Source organism: Lepidochelys kempii, chromosome 2, assembly GCF_965140265.1.
Source record: "Lepidochelys kempii isolate rLepKem1 chromosome 2, rLepKem1.hap2, whole genome shotgun sequence".
Lineage (NCBI taxonomy): Eukaryota > Metazoa > Chordata > Testudines > Cheloniidae > Lepidochelys > Lepidochelys kempii.
In genome coordinates this window covers 50,581,328-50,599,290 of record NC_133257.1, presented here as the reverse complement: position 1 = coordinate 50,599,290, position 17,963 = coordinate 50,581,328, and the positions used below count along the sequence as shown (strand labels likewise).

Sequence of the window (17,963 nt, the reverse complement as noted above, 5' to 3'; positions counted from 1 at the left end):
CTCGCTCTTTGTGTGATATGAAACAGTGACTGATATATAGGGAGAACAGGGCGTGGATTGATAATGAAAATGGAAGGCTAGAATCGGACAACCCAAAATAAAAATGAGCAGCATTAAAATGATCAAAGAGAAAGAGAGGTTAAGCTCGGTTTTATTGCCAATACTCCTGTGATTCTGGATTATAATGTGAAGAGGCAGCTCTTAATAACCTCAGCATCTTCAGTTCATAGCACTCTTAATTAGTGAATCTAAATCAAGTTGTTAAACATTACAAATATGGAACACTGCTTAAATTGGTCTTTATTTTGGCTGGACACCAGCTTGATCTCTGGGCTTCCCTATTTTCAGCAGTTGAAAACAGGGTAGTTCTAACTAGTAAAGTCTGACTGAGCCCCCCAGCTTTGCTGTTCAACCAAAGGGTTCTAGTGCTCAGGGTTGCAACCCTGAGATCTCCCCACTGGCCTCCCAGTGGCTGGCTGCAATTTGTCTCACCAGAAGCAGTGGTTTGCCCTGACCACTGTAGGCTGCTGGAATACTTGGTACTGGGCTGCCTGCAGCTGCTTCTCTTCCTTCTGGAGGGAGATGCTCTCTCTCAGTACTTGACTACTCTTGAATTAACAATTGTTGACTAACACAATTAAAAATTCTAATGAAGACAATGACACAATTGCATCAGCAGTTCATAGTTAAATGTACAACCTACTAAACAATCATGCCCTCATTTATGCTAGTTTTCAGTTTGATAAATATCATGTGCTGAAGTGTCAGTTGTCTTGAAGTGTCAGCAGGCCCTGGGATATCTGGATCCAATCCAGTGGGGGCCTTGAATACTAGAAAAGATCTTTGAATTAGACTGTGTCCTCAATAAGGAACTATCCTGGAGAACGGAGCATTAGAATGATGTGCTCTCAGCAACCTGTGTTGCTAAGCAGACAGGCAGCTGGTTTTATATCAGCTGGAACTTTTCCATATCTGTGTCTTTAGTCCTAGATAAAATGCACTGCAAAAGTCAACAGATGTCATGAACGTGTGGTGCACTGTGTCCAGGTCTGAGTCCAATGGGGTGGGATGTGAGTTTCTGGCTAGTCACAGGTGGCAGTGGAACTGTTGCAGAACTTGAATCTAATAACTGATACCACACTTTGAGAATTCAGTGTTTTGTATGTGGGTGTTTTAATCAGGAACGTATATTTCCCATAACAGATTGCATTTCAAAATAACTGAAACAGCTCCCAAAGGAATAGCGAACTGATGAGAATTCATTAGTTAGGCAGAGTGACAGGCTGCAAGCATTTTTTATAATGACAGGCATAAGGGCAAGTTGTGAATGAAAGTCATAGACACTATCGATATGAATTATTTAAAATGAGATCAGATTAAATGTTAATCATCCACTGTGTTGTATAGTAGTTGTTTTTATTCACTATTCATTTCCAATACTCTGCATTTATTTAACATTGTATTTTTTTTCCATAGATGAGTAGATCCAGTGCAACTGTGGGCAAAGATGTGCCTCCTGTCTCCTTATCGTTTAGATACTGTGGTGATGGGCTTTCTAGAAATCTCTATGATAGAAAAGGATAAGACAAGAATGAATGCTTCTCCATTAACTGGTTAATTAGAGGTGCTAGAAGTGGTACAATCAACACTTGTCCTGCTGGGCCATATTCAGAAATACTTCACCTTTCCCTTCCCATTCAACCACTGAGAAAACACGAGTGACGTCTCTCTGATATACATCTTATTGGCAGATGAGATTTGTTTTTTTGGAGACTTTCATGAATGTTTACAGAATTCTGGTACAACACTATTCTGTTGTACATTACATTGCTCCAGGGCTTATGCTGTTGCATATGCTATCTCCTCACAAGGAATGCTTTGGCATATAACTATAACCCTATACTATTCTGGCAAAAGACCCCTGGTGTGCACAGCGAAACTGACAAAGCTTGGCTTTGTACAGGTATAGTAACACCCCCAGTGAAACAAATGATACTTGTAAAAACATAGTTTGATAAGGCTTACTTCCATGACCTTTTAGACAAGAGGTGGAAGAGCCAATTATTGCACCTCAAGTATTAGAGGGGTAGCTGTGTTAGTCTGTATCCACAAAAACAACGAGGAGTCCGGTGGCACCCTAAAGACTAACAGATTTATTCGGGCATAAGCTTTCGTGGGTAAAAAACCCCACTTTGCATCTGAAGAAGTGGGTTTTTTACCCACGAAAGTGTATGCCCAAATAAATCTGTTAGTCTTTAAGGTGCCACCAGACTCCTCGTAATTATTGCACCTGTGACTGATTGCCTACAGGCTGGGGGCGGGGAGCTTAGCACCTACGTCTTATAAGGAACTGGAGGGAACTCAATAGGGAAAGAGTCTACACAGGACATAAGATTCTCCTGTAGAGAGAAACTTACAGGGAATAGGTCAGAGTCATGGGGGATGCCCTGCAATAGGGCTTAACCAGGCAAGAAACCTGATGGGGAGATCCACAGGAAGCTGGTTAGACTGCTGTGGGGGGAGATAAGGTCAATAAAAGTACTTCAGTGGAGCCTGAGAGGGGTGGAAGATTTATTTGTTCAGCAGAGAAGGGAGAGGCAAATGGCCAATAGTATGGTGCTGGAGATGAGAATCCCTTTCAGCATCGCACCCTGACACAAGAGGGTGCTATGGGTGATGAGTGCACTACTTTACACAGTTTGCCAGTTTAGCTGCATCTATGCTACAGACTCCTGCTGACACAGCATTGATGCTGAGGGATCACACCTCTCCACATGGTTAACCAACGTAGCTTTACCAGCAGAAGTCCCTTGTGTGGATGCAGTTTCACTGCAAAAAAATAGCTTGTTTTGCTCATGTGGGGCGGATTTACTATATTGTTACAAAGAACAGTTTTGCTGTTATAGCTGTGTCCATGCTTGGAGGGCTTTGCTGGTATAACATACCTGTAATGGTAAAGCGCTATAAACATAGCCTCAGTCTCCTTCATGCAAGTCTGCCATACATAATTATTTCCCTGTGTTTTTTAATAGAGGAAGCTGGATCTTTCAGCAGCTGGGTAGGGGTCACTGGGGAATGTATGGCACTTCATGAAATGTAGGGAGGTGGATGGAGATTGTAAATACATTAATTGGATATTTTTGTAAAAATAAATTGTAAGAAAATAGTTCTATGTTGGCTTTTAAAGTATTCTGTTAGGTTTCAGAGTTAACAATCCACTCAGATGAATGAGGCAGTTGACACCTCTGAGACCCACTGTTTCTGATTGCTTATAGACTCAGAAAGACAAGCTTGCCTGATTTTACCCTCTGTTCCCACCTTCCATGCTTTTCTTCAAAACCAAGAAAACTGAAAATTTGGATCTAAAAAATTAGAGATTGCTGCATACTCCTACTGCAAGGGAAGGATTCTACAGCAAATGTGAAAGCTGTGGAGCCTTAACTGTGTTCGATGAATTATTCACTGTTCACAGTGTGTGATCGATATTCTCTTTGTTTATCCTTTGCTCTCAGTCTCTTCAGCTATTATTGTCAACCTTTTTTTTCCGCTTCTTGCATAACATGCTCATTTTTTTGTTATGTTTTCAAATAGAAAACTGAGCACAGTTATTTAAATTTCAGCCATTTTGGAGTCATTACTTACCTATTCACCTTTCACATTTTTCTAGCTGTTCTATCTTTCCATAATGTTGTTCTTTTTTTCTGAATACAACCCTTTCTTATTTCCTTTGACTCCATTATCTGGCATAATTTAATCTTACTTTTTTGCATTCCTTATTTTATATGTGTATTCCTTGACAGCTAGCTTACATCTATTCCTTCCAATCTTCCCTCTCTTCCATTTCCTATACAGTTCCTTTCTGCATTTCAGTTATTTCACTTGCCCTCCTTTCACTAATGTGGCTTTCTAAAATATGTATTAAATGTTAGTGATGTTAGTTTTGGTGCTTCCAGTATCATGTCTTTTTTTAAAAAAAAGTTTTCCTTTTCTCTACCACCTGTCTAACTAGTACTGTGTCCATTTTACACAGCAATGTATGCTTTAAGGGGTCTTAATCTCCTGATGTGGCTATTCATTCCTGTAGTCCATCTTTGTGCTACAAATCCAATTAGTTTGTCCCCCAGCTGCTGCAAAATAGTTCTACACTTTTCTTTGATAAATATCTCCTCACTTCCATTCTCAACATATCTCCGAATGACTTAAACCACCCAATGTCACAGCATTAATTTATATTTTATATTTCCTCTGTAAGGGCCAAATCCTATCCTCACCTTTCTGGCTGCAGAGGGACTCTTGGCTGAGTTGCACTGTGGGAAGAGGACATGGTTTAGCAGGGCTTGTGCAGGATGTGTGTGATATTGAGCCTCGCTCTGTTGAAGCTCCACAGGAGTTTGAGGGCACAGTGGGCTGGGCTAGGATCCCCTGATCCTCTACTACTTATTCCCCTGAGATTAGGGCCAACCTGAAATAGCTTCTGTAAAGCAGCTACATAGCCACTGCAGGATTCCTTCCCCTTTTCCCCAGTAAACGTTCCTAGTATTCTAGTTGGCTATTTATGCCAGGCATTAGAACAAGATTTATCCCTAAGGTTCTGATCCTGCCTTCATTTGAAATCAACAGATCTTTGGCTGTGAACTTCAGTGGGAGATAGACTGGGTTCCAAGTGCCTTATCTCCCCGTTCTCTGTTTAACTATTACAATGAGTGGGTTCCTCATCCAATACATTCTCTGTCGTGTTAACCATTCTGCTATTATGTCTACATGAAAACTATCCTTTGGAAACTTTTGTTAAAGTTACACACAAATAACAAGATTAGGTATTTGAAGCCTCAGTTTCATCTTCACACACCTTTTTTTTTTTCATTTTGACATTGCATAATGATGAGTCTGTATTGCATAATGATGAGACTGCCAAATTTCTTTCTCTAAACTGGGGAGTGGGAGTTCATCTTCAGAATTTTCCAGATGCAAGAAAGCCTTAATCCAATACATTTCATGTTTAAATGCCACATATATAAAATGCAAAGAAATCCATTTGCAGGGAGAAGCTAAAATATTTTGTAACAATGTTCAGGGGATAGTGACTCTTCCCCTCCCCCCTCCTAACAGAGAACTTTTTGGAAACAGACATCAAAAAGAATCCTAATGAAACCCTCGCCATAGTTCTGTGCATGAGCTGGCACAATACAGTCAAAATCTGATAGCAGTTTTCACATTGCTCTTCAAATGACTGTAAAGGACATAAATAATCAACAGCCTTATCTCCAGTGATAAACCACCTCGGAAAGGTAGGATTTTAATCTGTCCTCAAAAGATGAAAGTTGCACTTGCAAATGGAGTACGCTAACTGTGGTGAATCAAATGAAATGAAACTCCCTTGCTGTTCTAGAGAAACGTAGTGCCCTTGTGTGGGCAAACTATCAAATTCAGCTTAGCTGCAAGCACAGCCAATTCTACTGAGTTCAGTGGACTTGTGCCTCTTCTTGCCTGTGGTGAATTTGTCCAATAGTTTTCTTATATCAAAAAGATAATAGCCAATAGGAGAATTCAGGAGCAGAATGGTTTCTTAGCCTGTTTTAGGATGGATAAATAAAATAAATAAATAAATAGAGTTAATCTGATGCAGCTGTTCAGTAGGGCGGGGTGGGGAGAGGGGAAAGCTATATAATATTCAAGAAAGAGGCAACATATTCAAACTTGAATCACTGGTGGGTTTTTTTGTTTTGTTTTTTGCAGTTCAGTAATGTGCTTAGAATGTTAAGAGCTCGTTCTTTTGAAGGTATGGGATTTCAAGTGTCTTTCTAGACTAACATCTGATCAGAAAACTCTTATAAAGTTATTTGTTACAATTGTACACCATTTAAGTGAATTTGACACTAAATAGCTTTCATTTAAAGGCCTGTTCTAGGTCAAACTGAAGTCATTGTGACTTCACATTGTGAATGTGAATCTTTTCATTGTCCTCAGTGACCTTTGGATTAGGGACCACAGAAGCAAAGAAAGAAACAGCATGTTCTACAGGAAACACAGACTTAATGAAAAAAATCTCTTCCTCAAGTACTTAAAGGTACTCTTATTTAGCTTTAAATAAACTGAAGTTCTGAAACAACATATATTTCTTTGTTAACTTGTGTATTTGCCAGAACAAGGTATTTGTCTTTGAAACAAGTAAGAAACATGTGTAGAAGATTTAGAAACAGCTTGAAATACTTATCCATTTCAGCCTAATGTTCATAAATAAATTTACAAAATAAGTTAACAGGAAAGCGGGGGAGAAATAATTAGCATACATATCTCCGTAACTCAGTTAACCACAATAGAGAATAATAAAATTATCCACCATTTCACATTAGAATTTCTTAGATATTTGTAGTTCACAGAAACACTACAAGATAATTATAGAACACACTAATTAGTATATGCATGTCTTAACCTTATTACCAAAATGATCAATATCTGAATCCTGATTAAATTTCTCTGGTGACTTTGCACTATTTAAAAATGCAGATTATCAAAATTTTAAGACACGCCTAGTCCCCTTACATCCCACTATCTTTGTAAGTTAAAGAATAGCTATTCCTGATCTTAAACTTTTCAAGTCTTCTCAGCAAAGAAACAAATCCCTTCTGTTCTGAGTAGATTTACAGTGTAAGGAAAAATGTGTTCACCTTGTCAATAAGTCTCTCATACACAAGGAATACAGAATACACCAACATTTTATTCAGACATGAGGGTCTGATTCTGATCTCACTAACCCCAGTGTAATTCAGAGGTAACTCTACTGAAATCAGTGGAATCACAGCTGTGTAAAACCAGTGCAAGTGAGACTAAAAATCAGGCCCCAATCCTTCTCCCACTGAATTCAACAGGCATTTTATCACTGACTTCAGTGGGACCAAAATTAGGCCTTTAAACATATAAGCAGGTGGGTAAGCACTATAGCTACTAAAGATCATACTGGCTGAGTCAGTCTAAAGCATTGCATGCAAAGGACTCATCACCCTATACCCTCTAGGTGAAATCGTGGCTTCACTGATGTCAATGGCAAAACACTCATTAACTTCAGTGGAGTCAGGATTTCATCCTTTACTTTTCTTTCTCTGTGATGCTTCCCCTTGATGTATTTCTTTTCCTGGTACTGCAGAAGATTGGCTAGTATTTTTAAATTAAGACGATGATGACATGAGCTGCAGTTGGTGTTGGAGGAGTCTCTTCATGTTTTTTGAAAAGTTTGTCAGTATCTAATGCCCTGGTAAGAAGCGTGGGTATTGCTCCTGATCTACTTTCCTCAGTATGCTATGTGGTAGTAGTTCTCTATTTTATTCTTCATGATCACATCCATGATCCTGTCCTGAGCAACTGAAGGGGAAAGTATATCAGTTTGTCCCAAATGTACACTGTCTGGTGGAGTCTCAAGGAAGAGGGATGGTGCCATATATGTGGTTGACACTCTCCACTCCACAAGATGTGTGACCATTATCCATCCTGCCAGGGTCCAGTCCCGCAGTTGTGAGTGAAGTTATACCGGGACGTGTTCTGCAAGACTGGACCCTTAACTTGCATTTTTGACTGTCTGATTGTATTTTCTTTGAGATTGCTTTTGAGCTTCAAATTGCCCATGTAGTAAAACAAGACCGAAAAATGTCAGACAAATCAAAACTGTTAAGATGAAACTAATAGTCTAGACCCAGCCAATGAGATAATGCCAGACTTCTGTCAGCATCCATGAGACTAGTGGGCTCAGATGGTGCATTGCACACTCAGGCACCTGCAACTGTTCGACCGTTAGGAGGATAGGTGTGATCATAAGGAACAAACAAACATTTCAGTGTTAGACTCCTTCCTTCCTAACCATATTTAGAAATTTATACAACAAGATGATTTACAAGATCAAGTGTGGTTTTTAAAAAAAAAACTACAGAAGCAGCATTAGCATGAGTTTTTCAACCTTTGTCTTTGGAGCTTTGCAAAAACATTCTTTCAAATATATGTAGTTTTCTGGGATTTTTTTCCTCCTCAATCCCAGTTAATCATAGATAGTAGAGATTGCCCTAGGGATCTTGTCTAGCTCCTTGCCAGTTCCATTTTTTCCCTGATGATATTTTCATTGCTTTGTATAGTCCAGTTCTAAATGACTAATGTGCTTCCATGACTTCCTTAGGGAGATTATTCCACAATCTTAAATAAGTTTTTCTTCATATTTGGCCTACATTTTCCTTCTCTTATTTCCATTTCATTAACCCTTGTTACTGTATCAGTCCTTTAATACTTTAGGAAATTCTTTCTTCTCTGTGGTGTTTACACCCTTCAAACACAAAAGCAATTATTAAGTTCCTCCATGGTGACATTATTTAACCAAGGCAGACATCCTCAGTTCTCTTACTCTTTCCTTCTAGTTACTCATTCCAATCCCTTAACCATGTTTGCTCTTCTCTGAATTTCCTCCAGTGTCTTTTTTTCCCCTCATACTGAGGTGCCAAGAACTGAATGCAGCATTTCCAGAGCCAAGTAGAGGGATTGTCCCATAACACGATGCCTGTGTTTCTCTGCAAATTATCTTGATGGTAAAGAACTTGTTCTCAGCCTGTTGCTTTGAGGCTGCATATCTGGGGCACAGCATGTGTCCGTATCTCAGAGATGATTTGGGATTGTCAGAGCCAGCAGAGTGCTGCTTTATAAGAATATTACCACTGGTGCCCAAAACACTCTGAGGGCCTGATTGGGATCCAGTTAATGCACTTATGCATAGTAGAAAGATAAAGAGTCCCCTTTACTCCCCTGTGCTGGTTACCCATATTGTGGAGACCCACCTCTGTGGGTATGCTGTTTTGTTCTTTTCAGGCATGATCTTCTTTTACACTGCATTTCTCATTGTGATCTGAATGCCTTCCAGTAATGCATTAACTGATAAGATGGACTACATGTGACAGGAATTAGTCCCTTCACCCCAGGGGAGAATTGTGTGGGCAGGTTTTTTGGTATAACTTGTGTGTTCGTTCTGTTATGAGTTTGTACTAGTGAAGGCAAGGTTGAAGAAGTGCCTCTTGCAGAACTGGCTGAAAAAACTGAGTTTCAAAATTCTTTGAGAGAAGGGATAAACTATTCACAAAGTATTTTCTGACCAACTGTAGTGCTTGCATGTGGAACACAGGTGATGAGGAATGGGCAGAGAAGGGTAGGGAGTAGGCTAAACCAGCTCTTTAAGGCAGTACCCCTGTCCTAGATACAGAGCTGACAGATCACCCTTGCTGCCTTCTCTCCCTCCTTCCACACTCAGCAAGGGGAGAGCTGGGAACTTCGTGGTGTCAGCCAGATTCCTGCTCTGCTTCTGGGACAATGTGACTGTGCTGCCCTCTATACAACGATTGTGGTATAGCAACTGATAAAACCTAAGTTGCACAGGGGATTCTGAATCAACAGAATGGAGACATCAGGATCACTCCTTGTCTTTCCAAGCTGACAGAAAGGGGAAACGATAGAAAAACCATCCCAAAAGCCAGGAGTCTGTGTAAGTGTTTAGGAGGTCAAAGTACAGGGGATGGGAGGATTTGAAAAGAGAGGAAGTACCATCAGTCAGAATTACAGACACACACAAAGGAATCTTGTCTTGATTACTGCTGCATTCTGATAAATCACTTGTTCCCCCACCTGTATACCTTCAAAATGCTGCTGCAAAGATCACTTTTCTGAGTCATTGCTTTGACCATGAAAACCCCCTCTCTTCTCCATTGACACCCCTTTCTCTATCACTTCAAATTTAAACTATTTGTCTTCACTGTGAAGGCCCTTCACAGCTTATCCCCGTCCTACCTGTTACATATCATACATCTTTGAGAAAACAGCCAGTGCCTCTTCTCTGACAATGATGCCCATCTTGAATTTCCTGTATGTTTTTTCCAAGATGCATCCTCCCACTTTCTCACATCCTTCCCCTTATGGCTAGGCAGAACTCCCTGTAAATAGCCACCAAAACACCTCCTCTTGTCTTTTAAATCCTTCATTAAACCTGTTCTCCACTGATGCCTACAAAAATATCGACAATGATTACCAGCTAGTGTCTTGTGATCACTATTTAATGTTGAACCATATCATCTCATTTCCTTGCATTCCCCATATGTCCATCTGTCGCTGCCTGTTCCTTCTTATCTTAGACTTAGGCCCCCAATCTTGCGAACACTTACACATGTGCTTAACTTCAGTAGTCCCAAATGCTTCAGTGGGGCTACTCCTTGATAATAAAGTTAAGCTTGTGCATAAGTGCTTGTTTATACCACATACCTCCTGGGTATAGTGTTCTGTCCCACCTAGGGGTACTGAGACCATTTAGAGATTATGAGTCTGCTTTTAGCTCATGCAATAGAGGCTCATGCACTAAACTCCAGAGGTCCCAGGTTCAATCCCACCCGGTGTTACACTTGCAGGATTGCTACCTTAGATTGGAAGTTATTCAGGGCAAGCATTGTCTTTGCTATATGTTTGTACAGCGCCTAGCACAATGGGACTGTGACAGGGTGCTGGGCAAAGGATTTGAGATTCAGCCCTCTGTCATGCCTGCTTCTCATTAGGGGAGCAAATTAGAGCGGGCTGGAGATAACCTGGCTCTAACTGGGGAGATGAAGACAGCTGCTACCTAATTAGCCTGGGGCTGCCTAAAAGCCTAAGGGGAAGGAAGCCAGGGGAGAACAGGAGGAAAGGGAAAAGGCAGGGAATGGAACTAGGGAGGTAGCTCTCCCTTCCCTCCTGCCTGCAGACAGAGAAGGGTTACTTGTTCATGGTAAAACAGTGGTGCGAACAAGCTGGAGAATAAAATGCACCAGTGGTTACTAAATCCAGGGTCTCTGAGTGACTTTTGTGAACCTAGCAGAGGCAGAAGCCAAGGGGGCCCTGCCACACCATGTTACCTCTAAGCACCACTATAATACAACGATAGTACATTGTAATGTCATGTGTTAGGATGTTTGTGTCATAGTGCTGCAATTAATATATGCTGCTCACGGGATGACATAGTGCCATAATCCAACTGGACATCTCACTGTAATTCTTTCTGCAACTCTATTCACTGACAAAGGGGCTCTCCAGTTCTGCAGGGCATACAGATGATTTCCATTAACTTCTTCTTTCAGCAAAATCTGGATGAAAGGGATTAAAGAAATTTTCAGTTCTCAAGAGTTGAAAATGCCCTTGCAAAGAAAAAAAATTGTGAGTATAATGATCTATCACCAAAAACCGTCATTGAAATAAAGCTCTGTTAAATGTTTGAGAAAAGGATGCAAAAGATTGTCTGAAAGGACTAACAACAATAGAACTTACAAAACCCTGACTCTGTTAAGGGTATCTAAAGACCTAGTAATAGACTTGTAAATTTATTTTTTCATTCCATTTTATGCAGATATTCTATTTATGAAATGTAAAAGTTCAGGTAGAACCTGTGTCCCTTTCATTCATCTCCAAAATACTAGCCACCTCACACACTTCAGTTTTTATAAAGGGAAGTTATTCATTTACTTAAGGTTTATTATATTTGTGCTCCATTACCCTTTCCCTGAATCCCAGCTGGAACTTGTCAGTCATTATGAACAGCCTGTTAAATCTCATGCCTGCAGCAACTCTTATCCAACGTTTCTGAATAAAATAGAGTGAGACACCATTACGTTCTACCAGGAACTTAACTATTGAAATATGGGAGCATAGAATATTCAATGGGCCTTCTAGCTTAGTGCTCTGTCTTCAAGAGAAGCCTATATTAGATTCTTCAGAGCAAGTTAGGGGGAGGGATAGCTCAGTGGTTTGAGCATTGACCTCCTAACCGCAAGGTTGTGAGTTCAATCCTTGAGAGGGCCACTTAGTGATCTGGGGCAAAAATTGGGGATTGGTCCTGCTTTGAGCAGCAGGTTAGACTACATGACCTCTTGAGGTCCCTTCCAACCCTGAAATTCTATGAATCTAAGGTGAGTGAGTGAGATGAAACATGATGCTTTTCTTATGCAGTGCTCAGTATTCTACTGTGGGGGCTGAGATTCCTACCTGATCCTCGCTGGTTATCAGTTTATTCCCTGTATCATTAGATTTGATAACCCTAATAACCGTATCCTACCTAGTGACTGCAGATGCTAGTCTATTCTGGTTTTAATCTAATTACTTGTTTCAGTAATAACCTGGAATAACTCTTTCTGAATTATTCCTGCCCAACTATGCTCTGCCAAGATTCTAATATCAATTGTGCTTGTTCCTTTAGAGCATTTTCAGCTGGTTTTAGGTTATGTTTAATTTTCAGTTTCATGTGACAACATAACATTGGAAAAGTTGAGCACATGACAAGATATTTTGTTTGTTCTGGTAAAATTCCACTTTTCCTAACCAAATTAAACCAATGACCGTTCTACTTGTATGTAAAGACAACGTACAACTGCGATCCTGCAGAAATTTCTACATGAAGATGTTTTGGGGACTGGGATCCCTATTACTACCCACTTTCTTAAAGTTAAGTGAGTCTCCTCACAATGTGTTTGCAGAGAAGGTGGCTATGTGGCTACAGTCTGGGGCATTTACATGATTAATAACTACAGAAAATTATGTCCTCACTTCATATTGTATTTTTCTGCATTGGAGATTATGCATAGGCTACAATGACCATAACATCAACTCAACACCAAATAAATGTTACTATGTTTCCTGATAAGTGAATCTGGTAGTGACATGAAGGATTCCAGGGTCAGAAATCCCTATGTAGGTCTGATGGTTTGTTTATTTCCACAGGGCTTTGTGTGGTTCATGAAGCCCCCTTTTCACCTATTCTAGACCATTTTTTTATCACCATTGAATAAACTTTGCCATATATTTTAAAGGAAGCTTAGTGCTGAGAACTTCAAAACTTGCCACAGGTCCTGAACAGTTCCCTCTGCACACACCTTCACTGGTGCATATCTGGGGGTGGGCATCCAAAGTCCTGAGAGACAAAGCTTGGTCATGGGTGCTCTTCACCACATCATCCATCTGAAAATCTGTGGGGATTCCCTGACATAATCTGATCCCTCTTAGCATTGTTTTAGGTGATGGCCCCTCTTAGGGTGACCAGAAAGCAAGTGTGAAAAATCAGGGCAGAGAGTAGGGGGTAATGGGTGCCTATATAAGACAAAGTCCCAAATATCAGGACTGTCCCTATAAAATCAGGACATCTGGTCACCCTACCCCCTCTGCTGAATGAAGTTCCTAAAAGGGGAGGTTGGGAGCAGTTTCAAACAGGTTTTTCATTTGTGCATGGCTTGTGATGGTGTCCTCTGAAGCTGTGTGAAAGCGCTTGCTTTTTGTGGTTGTCCCATTATCCACAAGTTTAGGAGGAGAAGCTCCTTGCCTGTTTCCTGGGAGACTGGGGTGGAGGGAAAAAGAAGGGAAACTCTACTGCCTCTCAGACTTATGAGAGAACAACCTTACTTTCCTGTCCCTGGGTTATATAATACCGGTAAGCAACACTTACAAGCAGCCACTTCCTTAGGAACATCTCTTTGTAAATTGCTGTCCCCTAGTCACTTGTCACCAAAAGGCTCAGTTTATGTCTGTGTCCCATATGCCAGAAGAAGAAGAGAGAACTTGCTCTGGGGACTGGAAGTCTGATCTGTTGTGTAATCCATAGTTTAAAGAATGCTTTGGTGTCAAAATACTCTGTTTTCACCATGTGTCTTCAAATTACTAACCTTTCGTCTTATCTACATAAAAGCACAGGCTATTGAAAAATATCCTTCCCATCGATTCCTTACAGCACCTCTTATAATTTTTATTTCTTAAGATTGATTCTAATAAACTTCATAATGCTGCTTATAAAACAGCCCCTTCACCAGTGATATAAGAATTAAAAGCTAACCTGACATTTGTTGTGTTGTGGGAACGTCGGGGCTGTTCGTATCGTTGGAATGAAATAAACTATACTAAACATCTGCATTCCAGATAATTACTTCATTTGATGGACACAAAACACCCACCCAGAATTTACCTACTTATGTGTTACAAGAAATTAATGTTGTCTTGACTTCTCTAGGTTTAATTTGTGTGGTAGATTCTCTCATCAGTGCAGGAGAATGAAGTGACCCTCAGGGAACTGGTTACAGTTCTCTGATTTTGTGGGCCAGTCTGCACTGTCTCTAGCCTTTGCCTTCTCCCTAGGACCAGCATGAGTTAGAGCAGCCAAGGGGATTTATGCTAGCTAAGGAATGCTGCCACAGAGCTCTTCCCTGTCTCTGATTTACCCTTTACTTTCCCCTGACATGCCCCCTGTGCTATGGGTGTAGTGCACCGGTAACTGGTTCCACCAGCTGAGAATTCCCCTCCACTTCAACTTCCACAGCTGGCACTGCACAGAATTTCACCCCATGTCTTTTCTCCAACCCGTCGAGGAAGGGAAGGGGTTTGAGGATTGGGGAAGATTATATTTTAAATTTTTCTGGCTTGTGTCTGTGAACTGATAGTTCAATATGTGATATTCAGAAAACTTAATACTGTGAAATTTAATCGTTATATGAACCCACCCAAGAGATGGGACGGGTATTGATTTAAATGATGTTTAAATATGTGGGTATAAAGTTTTAATTCTCTGTGCTGTCTTAGGCACAATTTAGAGGGAAATGGTCAATTGAATCAAAGTTGTTGGTATTGCAAAATACAGTTGGATAGAAACACATTGGAGACAAATATAGAACTGTTAATAATGGTTGCAAAGGAGAGAATAATTCAATTTGTGTTGAAAAACACACAAAAAAGGTAATTTTTCTAACTATAACAGTATGTTCATTGAATTTGTTAACTGAATATAACATCTTTTGTGTTTTGAAAGAAGAGATAAGCAGTTTTTCCCAGAATAAATGGAGTGTAAATGATTTTTCTGCTTGTTTAAGTGGTATTTGCTATTTTGCTAAGCTTATGGGAAATGTGTGGAGAAACTGAGGGTGAGACTGTCAGGTTTTAAGGTGTGGTGTCATTTACATGCAGCATACTAGATACTTTCACATGAGTGAAGTATTATTAACACAGCACACTGATTTTTGCATGCGCACATTGGACTCTATTGCCCATATTATTCCACTACAGTTCAGAAAAGATGTGGAAAAAAATGGAGAAAGTCCAGAGGAGAGCAACTGTGATGGGGTGCCTGCCCCTCACTGGGCTCTAAGAGGTTAATAGAGCCCTAGAAAGGCTGTGCAGGAGGCAGCCAATCAGAGAAGGGGCCAAGGGGAACAGCCACTCAGGGCCTGACAGGCCACTATAAGAAGAGCTGCAGGGCAGAGCAGCTTCAGTCACTCTCTGGAGCTTGAAGAGGGAGAAGGACTGGCTGATTTGCAGGCTGAAGGCAGATAGCACCCTGTACAGATTGGTGCTGCAGGTAGAGATGCGAAGAGCTACAGGCAGCTCCTGGTGGGCTGTGGGGATCTGCAGGCTGAGGCCCTGAGACAAGGGCAAAGAGGGTGCTAGGGCTGCGGGGAAGGGGCCAGGGAAATCTACTGAGGAGTCAGAGGGAGTGCAGCAAGCAGCAACCTTTTACAGGATCCATCTTCTCTCCCCCCCTGCACCTCTCCTCACTAGAGGGGAAGTGGCTAGACAGACTGCAGATGCCACTGAAAGAAGTGGCTGGACAGGGACTGTAGAGATGTCCCCTGGAATGGGGGAGCACAAAGTGTGGTGTGACTGGAGGGCTGTGTCAATGAAGAGGACACCATGGTCCTTGGAGGGACGTGGGTCCAGCAGCAGAAGAGGTGATGGGTGGATCACCACCAGAGCAGGGCACACTGGCTACCAGAGCTAATTCCCCTATTGGCCACGAGGAGGCACTGGAGTGGTGACTGAAACCCATTACAGCAACAAAAATGATTAAAGGTCTAGAACAGTGATTCTCAACCAGGGGTACGTGTACCCCTGGGGATACACATAGGTCTTCCAGCACATCAACTCATCTAGATATTTGCCTAGCTTTATAAAGGCTACAGAAACACTAGCGAAGTCAGTACAAACTAAAATTTCATACAGATAATGACTTGTTCATATTGCTCTATATGCTATACACTGAAATGTAAGTGCAGTATTTATTTTCCAAATTCATTATTTTATAATGAGAAAGTAAGCAATTTTTCAATAATAGTGTGCTATGACACTTCTATATTTTTATGTCTGATTTTGTAAGAAAATAGTTCTAAGTGAGGTGCAACTTGGGGGTCCACAAGACAAACCAGACTCCTGAAAGGGGTCTAGTAGTCTGGAAAGATTGAGCCACTTGTCTGGAAAACATGACCAATGAGGAAAGAATGAAAAAAACTGGGGTTCTTCTGGAGAAGAGGAGACTGAAGGGGGACATAAGTCTTCAAATACAGAAATGGTTGTTATAAAGAAGATGGTAAATTTTTCTCTTTGCTTTTTGTCCTGTCCTCAGTGGATAATGAGCTTAAATGGCAGCAAGGGCGGTTTAGGTTAAACATTAGGAAAAACTTCCAAACTGTAAGGGTGGTTAAGCATTGGAACAAATTACCTAGGGAAGTTGTGGAATCTCCATCACTGAAGGTTTGAAGACTAGGTTAGACAAAGGCCCTATCAAGGATGGTCTAGATAATATTTAGCCCTGTCTCAGTGCAGGGAACTATACTAGATCTACAGAGGTCCCTTACAGTCCTATATGTTGATTTTGTGCATAGTTGGGATTAGCATCCTAGTTCTTCAACCTTTACCTCTTGAGCTGAAAATATCTCTTAGCTGGTAGTTGCAATGGGTTCCTTATCCTACCCCAATCTAGTACATTATAGAGTCATAGGTCCACCAGTGGTACTAGACACTACAGAGGACACAGTGGGTATGGGATTACAATGTCACCCCTTTCTACTCTATTGAGAATCTGTACCTGATATATGGTGGAACAAATACTGCATCTCCAAAAATGAGGTGTAAAGACTGTTCTGCAGCACACTTACCTCAATGTTAATGAAGACACCCTGTCTTCTTCTGTGCTTCATGGGCAACTCAGTTCAATGTTTTCCCTCAGTGTACAGCAATGGTCCATCCTGTATTAATGCAGTGATAAGTTGCATAATTAAAATAAAATTTAGGGGGGAAAGAGTCAGGAAATGTTAGAGCAATATTAACTCAGCCATGCTGTACATCCTTAATAGTTTGGTACAGTAAGCTTCCTATTTCCTGAGAAAAGGAGGGCTAGAATGTAGAATGTAGGTGCAATGAGGTTTAGTCAATGTTGCTTTGGTAGTCTTCACTTTTTGTGGTTCCTGACTTTTTAAATTTAAACCTGATTACCTTCATGGTGTTAACATTGGCTTTTATTTATTTATTTTTACATTTAATAAACTGCAGATACACACAAATGCTTATTTGACTTTCCATATATAGCCATAACTTCCACTGGATTAATGCATATACCGAAAGAAGAACGGATCCTGAATTTATAAGGGGGAACAACAAACAAATGACTAAAGTATCAGACTAAAACAAGTCTATGGGTTCTGTATGGCTCAAGGGATAGTAATGAGATATGCAGCCTCTCACCTATCATGTCTAATCAACTACCTAATCTAGTTAATGCACCTCTGTAATCCCCTTAAAGCATACTTCCCAAATACATTATCAGCCATTTCTGTAAAAAAGATGTTATAAGAATTCTCATCCTCCATTTTTTTTAAAAGCACTTACCTTTTCAGACTGCATAGTTTACAGTTTTGAAAGCATCGTTCTTGAATATGTATTCTAACAGCCTTGTTTCATGTTTGCAGTTAATATTAGAAACAGCTTAGTTTGTCCTAGAAATAGCAAATTACAGTAATCCACCAGGGTATAGTGAAACAAATATTTTCTATGATGCCTACCCTAAATGTTCGCCTCTGAGCACTTCACTAAAATGGTCTGAGTCATCCTTTTTAAAGAGAGGGTGTGGTGAAAGAAAATGAACCACAAGTTGGATATCCTGAGGCAAATGCAGACCA

The 17,963-nt window shown here is 40.6% G+C and overlaps 1 long non-coding RNA gene across 1 annotated transcript; it reads right to left on the bottom strand.

Annotated features, from left to right (window-relative positions):
* Positions 1-1,449: 1,449 nt before the first annotated feature.
* LOC140905877 (uncharacterized) lies at positions 1,450-17,761 on the bottom strand. Its single transcript, XR_012156972.1, has 4 exons — positions 17,674-17,761; positions 16,944-17,033; positions 10,996-11,129; positions 1,450-1,565 (listed from the first exon to the last, which is right to left on the bottom strand). It is a non-coding gene; the product is annotated as an uncharacterized lncRNA (long non-coding RNA).
* Between the last annotated feature and the right edge of the window lie 202 nt (positions 17,762-17,963).